Here is a 9,436-nt window from a genome sequence, read left to right on the forward strand (position 1 = left end):
ACCCCATCTCAAAAAAGATACATTAGAATCGGAAAAGGTACAGAGAAGGACAACAAAAATTATTAGGGGTATGGAACAGCTTCAATACGAGGAGGGATTAAGAAGACTGGGACTGTTCATCTTAGAAAAGAGATGACTAAGGAGGGACATGCTAGAGGTCTATAAAATCATGACTGGTGTGGAGAAAGTGAATAGGGAAGTGTTATTTACCCCTTCACATAACACAAGAACCAGGGGTCACCCAATGAAATTAACAGACAGCAAGTTTAAAACAAACAAAAGGAAGTCCTTCTTCACACAATGCACGGTCAACTTGTGGAACTCATTGCCAAGGCACGTTATGAAGGCCAAAAGTATAACTGGATTCAAAAAAAGAATTGAATAAGTTCATGGGGGATAGGTCCATCAATGACAAGTAGCCTAGATGGTCAGGGATGCAACCCCACACTCTGGGCATCCCTAAACCTCCGACGGCCAGAAGTTGGCCTGGATGACAGGGGATTGATCACTCAGTAATTGCCCTGTTCTGTTCATCCCCTCTGAAGCATCTGGCACTGGCCAGTGTCCGAAGACAGGACACTGGACTAGATGGACCATTGGTCTGCCCAGTATGACCATTCTTATGTTCTTCGGCTTCAGCATCTCTGGAATTCATGCGAATGTCTCACAATCCGCAACAAAATCATATTCTTCCAGTAATGAAACCCTGCACTGGCTCCTCTTCTTTCACCAAGTTTAGGCTCATCTTCACCTTCAAGCCCTTAAAGCACAATAGGCCGCTGCCTCCTCAATTTAAGAAGTTACTGAAAACCCACAAAAGCTGGGAAGGCTTCCCTCTGACCCTTTGATCACATGAAACAAGTATTGGATAGACAAGGCCATGCATCGAAACGCAGCACATTTAATCTCAATTACAACAAGAACCTCAGTAATGGGCATGGCGGATGGGAAAGAGAAGAATCATTTATTGATGTTTTCCCAAGTCACTAAGAGGAATGCAAGAGAGAGGATCGGAGTGGGAGGGAAAATGCAGAGCTTCAGATGAGCATCCAGACAGGGCAGGGAGTAATCCAAACCACATTTCTGGTATTTGCCCGTTATTGGAGTGTACGCATGCCCTCTCCTCCTTTCTCCCTCGACCCTGTAAAAAAAAAAAAATCAAATTTACTCAAAGCTGTTTTGTGCACATATAGGGCAGCACGTTGCCTTCCAGAGTATTCCTATGAGATTATGGAATGAAAGACCCTAGAAGCATCAAACTCTTTTTCTGGGGACCCAGTTGAAGAAAATTGTTGATGCCCATGACCCAACGGAGCTGGGGCAGAGGGTTGGGGTGCGGGGGTGAGGGCTGCAGGGTGGGGCTGGAATGAGGGGTTCAGGGTGTAGGAGGGGGCTCTGGGCTGGGGCAGGGGTGCAGGAGGGGGTCAGGGCTCTGGGCTGGGAGTGCAGGCTCGTGGGAGAGGCCAGGGATGGGAGGTTTGGGGTGAAGGAAGGGTTTCCAGGTTTGGTGGGGGGCTCAGGGCTGGGGCAGGGGATTGGGGTGCAGGGTTGAGGCATGGACTTACCTCCGGCGGCTCCCCATCAGCGGTGCAGTCGGGATGCGGAGGCAGGCTTCCCACCTGTTGTGGCACTGCAGACTGTGCTGCGCCCTGGAAGCAGCCAGGAACAGGTCCAGCTCCTAGGTGGAGGTGCACTAGTGGCTTTGCACAACTCTTTCCCACAGGCACCACCGCCCCCAGTTCCCATTGGCCAGTTCCTGGCCAATGGGAGTGCAGAGCCAGTGCTTGGGGCAGGGGCAGCATGCGAAGCCCCGTGGCCCCCCTGCCTAGATGCTGCACCTCCTGCTGGCTGCTTCCAGGGCACAGCGCGGTGTCAGAAAAGGTAGGCACTAGCCTGCCTTAGCTGGGCAGCACCGCCAATGGGACTTTTAACATCCTGGTCAGCAGTGCTGACCAGATCAAGGCGATCCAGTAGTGGGTCGCGACTCACGGTTTGAAAAACACTGCTGGTAATAGCTCACTTTACCTGATCACTCTCGTTACAGTGCGTATGGTAACACCCATTGTTCCATGTTCTCTGTGTATATAAAATCTCCCCGCTGTATTTTCAACAGCATGCATCCGATGAAATGAGCTGTAGCTCACGAAAGCTTATGCTCAAATAAATTGGTTAGTCTGGACGGTGCCCCAAGTACTCCTTTTCTTTTTGCGGATACAGACTAACATGGCTGCTACTCTGAAACCTGAGGAATTAAGTGAGTACACGAACTAGCGTTTTACTTTCGCTGGTTCCCTATCACCAGTGAAACTTACAGCGCAAAAACTCTGCAAGTGTGGACATACCTTAACACTAAATATCTACTTATCTTTTCACCTGAAATCCTTGCTACTAGAAAAGCAAATTTTATTGATAAACTCCCCCTGATAACAAGGAGGTGGAACAGGTTATTTCAAGAGCCTAGATTAGACTGGTCAAAAATCTATTTACCTTAGGTATTTGTACAGAACCAATTTCATGTGTATTTTGAGCACTATCTGTCATTGCAGCAATTTGCAACTCATTATTGTTATTATCCAAGTTCTATGGAATTTGGTGTCTAAGGTTCACTGAAATAAGTAGTTTGCTTTCTGATTCATCATACTTTAACTATGTAAAGCCACATAAGTGATTTTGATATAAGTACTTTCAAATGTAGCTTCATAAATTAATGAATTAATTACTCCCCAAAAGAAAAAGGGAGCATTGCCTGCAAACAATGTAAATGTTAAACTAGCTTGTAACAGACAGAAGAGAAACGCATATCTAATAACAGTAACAAACTGATTCAGCACATGGTCTAGCTCGAATCCATGAAGTGTTCCACCACTTCCTGAAACACCACAATGTTTATAGTGTTTCATCTCCAAACTCTCTGGCAAATCATGCTCAGGTAAGAGTGCCAAGAGATCCTGAATTTATGTTTATCAGAGTATGTGCAAAATCCAAATGGGAGACTGTATATAAACACAGTTTCATGCCTCCTTATGTCTTCTTTTACAAAGGGATATATGTTCATGCTGTACTTCTCAGGAAATAATCTGTCCATCTTTTTCACCAAAGAAGGTTGACATTCTCTTTACAACGTATTTTTGGCATACTTTTGTCCTCTCTGAAACACCAAAATATATAGAATTTCAGTCACACCTGCTAGTGGCTTTCAGTATTACAAATACAGCAAATCCTGTGTGAAGCAACTTCTCAGGAAACCTCCAGAAATCGGTAAAATAGAAGATGTAGCTTTTAAGAAGACCAGTCATGTTGACCTATGGGAAATTTTAAAGTGGTCACTTAAAACAGGGAGCTGTCTGATTGAGGAGTAGTCCTGAGTGTGTTTTGAGGTTGTCAAGGTTCTTTCCCCACTCTGAACTCTAGGGTACAGATGTGGGGACCTGCATGAAAACCTCCTAAGCTTACTTTTACCAGCTTAGGTTAAAACTTCCCCAAGGTACAAACTATTTTACCCTTTCCCCTTGGACTTCCACTGCCACCACCAAACGTTTATCTGGGTTTATTTATTAGGAAAGCGTTGTTTGGAAATGTCTTTCCCGCCCAAATCCTCCCAACCCTTGCACCCCACTTCCTGGGGAAGGTCTGGTAAAAATCCTCACCAATTTGCATAGGTGACCACAGACCCAAACCCTTGGATCAATGAACAATGAAAAAGTATTCCGTTTCTGAAAAGAAGGATTTTAATAGAAGTAAAAAGTAAAAAAGAATCACCTCTGTAAAATCAGGATGGTAAATACCTTACAGGGTAATTAGATTCAAAACATAGAGAATCCCTCCAGACAAAATCTTAAGTTACAAAAAGACACACAGACAGGAATATCCATTCTATTCAGCACAGCTTAATTTCTCAGCCATTTAAAAAAAAAGGAGTACTTGTGGCACCTTAGAGACTAACCAATTTATTTGAGCATGAGCTTTCGTGAGCTACAGCTCACTTCATCGGATGCATACCGTGGAAACTGCAGCAGACTTTATATACACACAGAGAATATGAAACAATACCTCCTCCTACCCCACTGTCCTGCTGGTAATAGCTTATCTAAAGTGATCATCAAGTTGGGCCATTTCCAGCACAAATCCAGGTTTTCTCGCCCTCCACCCCCCCACACACAAATTCACTCTCCTGCTGGTGATAGCCCATCCAAAGTGACAACTCTCCACACAATGTGCATGACAATCAAGTTGGGCCATTTCCTGCACAAATCCAGGTTCTCTCACCCCCCCACCCCCTTCCCAAAAACCACACACACAAACTCACTATCCCGCTGGCAATAGCTCATCACCCAAAAACCACACACACAAACTCACTATCCCGCTGGCAATAGCTCATCCAAAGTGACCACTCTCCCCACAAAGTGGTCACTTTGGATGAGCTATTGCCAGCGGGATAGTGAGTTTGTGTGTGTGGTTTTTGGGAGGGGGGTGGGGGGGTGAGAGAACCTGGATTTGTGCAGGAAATGGCCCAACTTGATTGTCATGCACATTGTGTGGAGAGTTGTCACTTTGGATGGGCTATCACCAGCAGGAGAGTGAATTTGTGTAGGGGGGGGTGGAGGGCGAGAAAACCTGGATTTGTGCTGGAAATGGCCCAACTTGATGATCACTTTAGATAAGCTATTACCAGCAGGACAGTGGGGTGGGAGGAGGTATTTTTTCATATTCTCTGTGTATAAATAAAGTCTGCTGCAGTTTCCACGGTATGCATCCAATGAAGTGAGCTGTAGTTCACGAAAGCTCATGCTCAAATAAATTGGTTATTCTCTAAGGTGCCACAAGTACTCCTTTTCTTTTTGCGAATACAGACTAACACGGCTGTTACTCTGAAACCTGTCAGCCATTTAAAGAAATCATAATCTAATGCATATCCAACTAGATTACTTACTAAATTCTAAAACTCCATTCCTGTTCTGTCTCCGGCAAAAGCATCACACAGACAGACCAGACCCTTTGTTTTTCTCCCTCCTCCCAGCTTTTGAAAGTATCTTGTCTCCTCATTGGTCATTTTGGTCAGGTGCCAGCGAGGTTATCCTAGCTTCTTAACCCTTTACAGGTGAAAGGATTTTTCCTCCAGCCAGGAGGGATTTTAAAGGTGTTTACCCTTCCCTTTATATTTATGACAGAGGTCTGGTCCCAGCCTGTGGAATAAACTCCCCCAGGAATTAAGGTCTATCACAAACCTCACCACCTTGCATTTCAGTGCAAGGCACATTTCTGTGACCTTGCTTCTTCTCATATAAACACATAGTAACAGGTATATTTTAACAGATAAATAAAAAAGAACCCCTCAAGACAAGACACACACCACTGCACCCACTTCTCCCTCTGGGGAGAGGCTGAGAGAACTAACACCATATGACAGCTGTGAAGTCACATTATTTAACACGCTACTGGAAGGCGCTCTAATACTAGAGTGATGAGTGTTGTCATAAATATAAAGGGAAGGGTAACCACCTTTCTGTATACAGTGCTATAAAATCCCTCCTGGCCAGAGGCAACATCCTGTTACCTGTAAAGGGTTAAGAAGCTCAGCCTAGCACCTGACCCAAAGGACCAATGAGGGGACAAGATACTTTCAAATCTTGGGATGGAGGGGGAAGGGGAAGACTTTTTTTTGTGCTCTTTGTTTACGTGGTTGTTCTCTCTTGGGACTGAGAGAAGCCAGGCAGAAATTCATCTTCTCCAACCCATCCTAATCCAAGTCTCCAATATTTCAACCAGTATAGGTAAGCCAGGCAAGGCAGATTAGTTTATCTTTTGTTTTATGTGAATTTTCCTTATGTTAAGAGGGAGATTTATTCCTGTTTTCCATAACTTTAAGGTTTTGCCCAGAGCGGGATCCTCTGTGTTTTGAATCTGAATACCCTGTAAAGTATTTTCCATCCTGATTTTACAGAGATGATTTTTACCTAATAAAATCCTTCTTTTAAGAACCTGACTGATTTTTCCATTGTTCCAAGATCCAGGGGGTTGGGTCTTTGATGATTTTGTAACAAATTGGTTAGGATATTATTCTCAAGCCTCCCCAGGAAAGGGGGTGTGTAGGGCTTGGGGGGATATTTTGGGGGAAGACATCTCCAAGTTGTCTCTTTCCCTGTTCTTTGTTTAAAACACTTAGTGGTGGCAACATACTGTTCAAGGACAAGGCAAAGTTTGTACCTTGGGGAAGTTTTTAACCTAAGCTGGTAAGAATAAGCTTAGGGGGTCTTTCATGCGGGTCCCCACATCTCTACCCTAGAGTTCAGAGTGGGGAAGGAACCCCGACAAGTGTGTTATAAAAATCCTTTATAGAACAGAACAGTACAGGTGTCACTGTATTTGCAATAACTTTTATGTCCTGTAGGTGAAAGTTTCCTTTAAGAATAAATTAGAGTGCTGATGGAGTCAGACAAGTTACTGTGTACAATGGTACCTTTTTACAACGGTCGTCTGCTTGCTGAATACTTTCAAGTCATATCTGGTGTGATGAATGGGGCTACGCCTGTACAACTTAAGAATTCTGATTGATGTTGTGAAGTCGTCTTATGAAAAACTGCTGGACACAGCCTGTAGCATGTACACCAGAGACAGAAACACAGGGAAATACTTAAGGTTAATGATGGTATTTAGACCTCACAAAGGTTATGCAAAATAGATGCTGCAGTCTTAGAAAAAACAATTTAGCTGATTCCTCTGGATGGAGGAGGGAAGGTAGGAGGAGCGGAAATTTGCCAGGAGATGTTTCAACAAAGAAACACATAGGAACAGGAGCCAGGAGGAAGAAGCAGAATGGGGCAGGAGAAAGCAAGATCACAGAAGCAGGGTAAGGGGCTCTAGGAGGGAGAGGTCACCTAGCATGTGGGAGCCTCATGGAGGGGGGTGGGACCCTGACCACATTCCTGAACCCAGATGGCCTCAAGGACTCTGGACAACCCAAGAGACATGGACCCCAGCCCATATATGATCTGTACTCTCCCACGCTTTACGTGGTTAAGTATAACAGAGCATAAAGGTGTTAGACTGTGCAAAGTGTTGTGTGTGTTGACTGCTGTCCAGTTACTGAGTGCCCCTGAGAGTGTAACACTGTAAACCAGAAGCTACATTCTTTTTTGGTAAAGTTCTGGCAGAGAGGTGTGTTTATGTAACTGGGATATCTCAGGGGTCAATCTGGTCCTGCGGCGTGGATTCCCCTAACAGCAGCCCTGTGGGTAGCTAGAAGAGGGTGCTCGCTACAGTCTGTGACAGAATGGTTCTTTTATTTTAAAAAGCAAGCTATCTGTGCCCAACCGGTACAACGATGGGACATTTTGCTCCACTCCACACATCAGTAACAAACTCCTCACCTAAATTCCGATTGCAGAAACTTACTACTGCCAGCAATACATGAGCCGGAAAGACAAAGCCTGGCCACCAGTGCCGAGACAGGATTTACAACATTTTATCTTTGAACTAAACTTAATCTAGAACCATTATGTTTACACGGTCATGAAAAGCCCCATTATAACCATATTTTAAAAAGGTGTTTGGCCCGGAGTCTCAAATTCTCTTTAAAATGAAGACGTCCTACTAGTATAAAACCCTGCCATACTAGCTTTTAGCCAAATCTGCCTTTGCCAACTAAATGCTAATTTGTCTCATTGCATGCAGTGTGGTAGCCGCGTTGGTCCCAGGATACTAGAGCCAGAAGGTGGGGGAGGTAATATAGTTTATTGGACCAACTTCAATCTGTCTCATTGAAAGAAGCTCCTCCCGCACATTTTTAGAGAATGCTACCTGCAAACTAAGGTCTGGGGGAAGAATGAAGATTTGGTATAGTGTAATGGCAAAGGTGCCATTTTATCACTGTTCAAAAATTAGGAGATTTACAGGGCGGTTCCCTGCTCATAAAAATAAGAACAAAGTAGAAGGGGAGGGTGGTGGAGAAGAGGAGTGGAACAGAGGAGACTAGAAAACAAACAGACATTTGTGCAGTATATGAGAGAGTCAAAAATGCAAATCTGATGTGAAAAAAAGTTATCAGAGAAGAGCAACAAGGATAATGGAGAAAGAGAAGGTGTGACATCACCCGGGGTACAATCTGGGCTGTGCAACCGCTGTGCCTCCTTCACTCTGTAGCTCAGGATACCTCTCACCTGGCTCTGCTAGTGAAAGGCAGCCCCTCGAGGCTTTGCTTTCACAGCAATTAGCACCCAACAAAGTTATATGAATACTCTCCCGGCCACTCATGAACTATACATGGGGAGACACCCACAAATGCCCCAGCCTTGCACCTCAGAACTGTGCATCTTACATTGCTTAAGATCCCCTTGGACAGTGCAAGCTCATAAGTCGGTCATTTTATCAAAGAAAATGAATATGCACAGCCCTCGTTAACCTGAGCAGAGATTTCCCCAAACAGGTCAATCAAAACACACTGGTTTACATAAAAGAATAAAACAAGCTTATTAACTATTGAAAGATAGATTTTAAGTGATTATAAAGTGATACAGGCATAAAAGGTTAGAACTGGTTACAAAAAGAAATAAAATGATAAAATCACAGTCTAAATGCTAAACTTTGCCAAGCTAAGTAAACTTTGTTTCTCACCCCACCAGATGCTGTGGGCAGTTCACAGTTCATACTGACCAGAAAGCCTTGCAGTTAGGACCATCTCTTACTGCAGTTCAGTGGTGCTACTCTTTGTCTTCCAAATGCTCTTGCTTCCAGGTGTCAAGATGGGAAGTGGGGGGAGGGGCTTAAGGAGCCATCGTTTCTTATTTTATACTCTCCTCCTCTCCTTCAGGAACACCCTCCTGCTGGGGTATAGACAAAGCAGTCTCCTGTGTACATGAGATTGGAAGCATCTCTCGGGTGAACTGTAAATTTCTTGCTAGCACCTTCTGTGTATGTGACCTTTGTTATTGGCCTTTTTTATTTCTGAGGAACTAGTCCGTGGCCGTTCCCCAGACTCACAACGTGCTTGAGTAATAAACATATAGCAAAATCTCATAACTCCATAGACAATGATGAGATGCACATTAACAAGATAATGATGTTCAGTAGCTCATGAGTTTTCAAATTATACCTCACAAGGCATGCTTTGTACAAAATATATTTCATAACCACATAAAAATGGTGAACATGGGGTACAGGGTGTTATTCTGAGGTAAAGTGTGTCAGCCCACGCTGGAGTCCCAGGTTCCTGGCTGCCTGGTGCTGAGAGGTCCGGGCTGCCCCATTGCCCAGCACTGTGGGGTCGGGGGGCCCAGGGCAGCTGCCTGGCCCCGTGAGCTCTGGGGGCTGGGGCAGCCATGCAGTGGGGGACCGGGGCAGAGGTCTGGGGTCAGGACAGGCAGCCGGCCCCGCAGGGTCCAGGGAAGCTGCCTGGCCCTGTGAGCTCCGGGGTCTGGGGCAGCCATGTGGTGGTGGACCG

The 9,436-nt window shown here is 44.9% G+C and overlaps 1 long non-coding RNA gene across 1 annotated transcript; it reads right to left on the reverse strand.

Moving 5' to 3' along the window:
• Positions 1 to 948: 948 nt before the first annotated feature.
• LOC311519997 lies at positions 949 to 8,810 on the reverse strand. Its single transcript, XR_014711441.1, has 3 exons — positions 8,650 to 8,810; positions 6,458 to 6,591; positions 949 to 1,141 (listed from the first exon to the last, which is right to left on the reverse strand). It is a non-coding gene; the product is annotated as an uncharacterized lncRNA (long non-coding RNA).
• Positions 8,811 to 9,436: the final 626 nt, after the last annotated feature.

This window comes from Lepidochelys olivacea, assembly GCF_965140295.1.
Source record: "Lepidochelys olivacea isolate rLepOli2 genome assembly, chromosome: 4".
NCBI lineage: Eukaryota > Metazoa > Chordata > Testudines > Cheloniidae > Lepidochelys > Lepidochelys olivacea.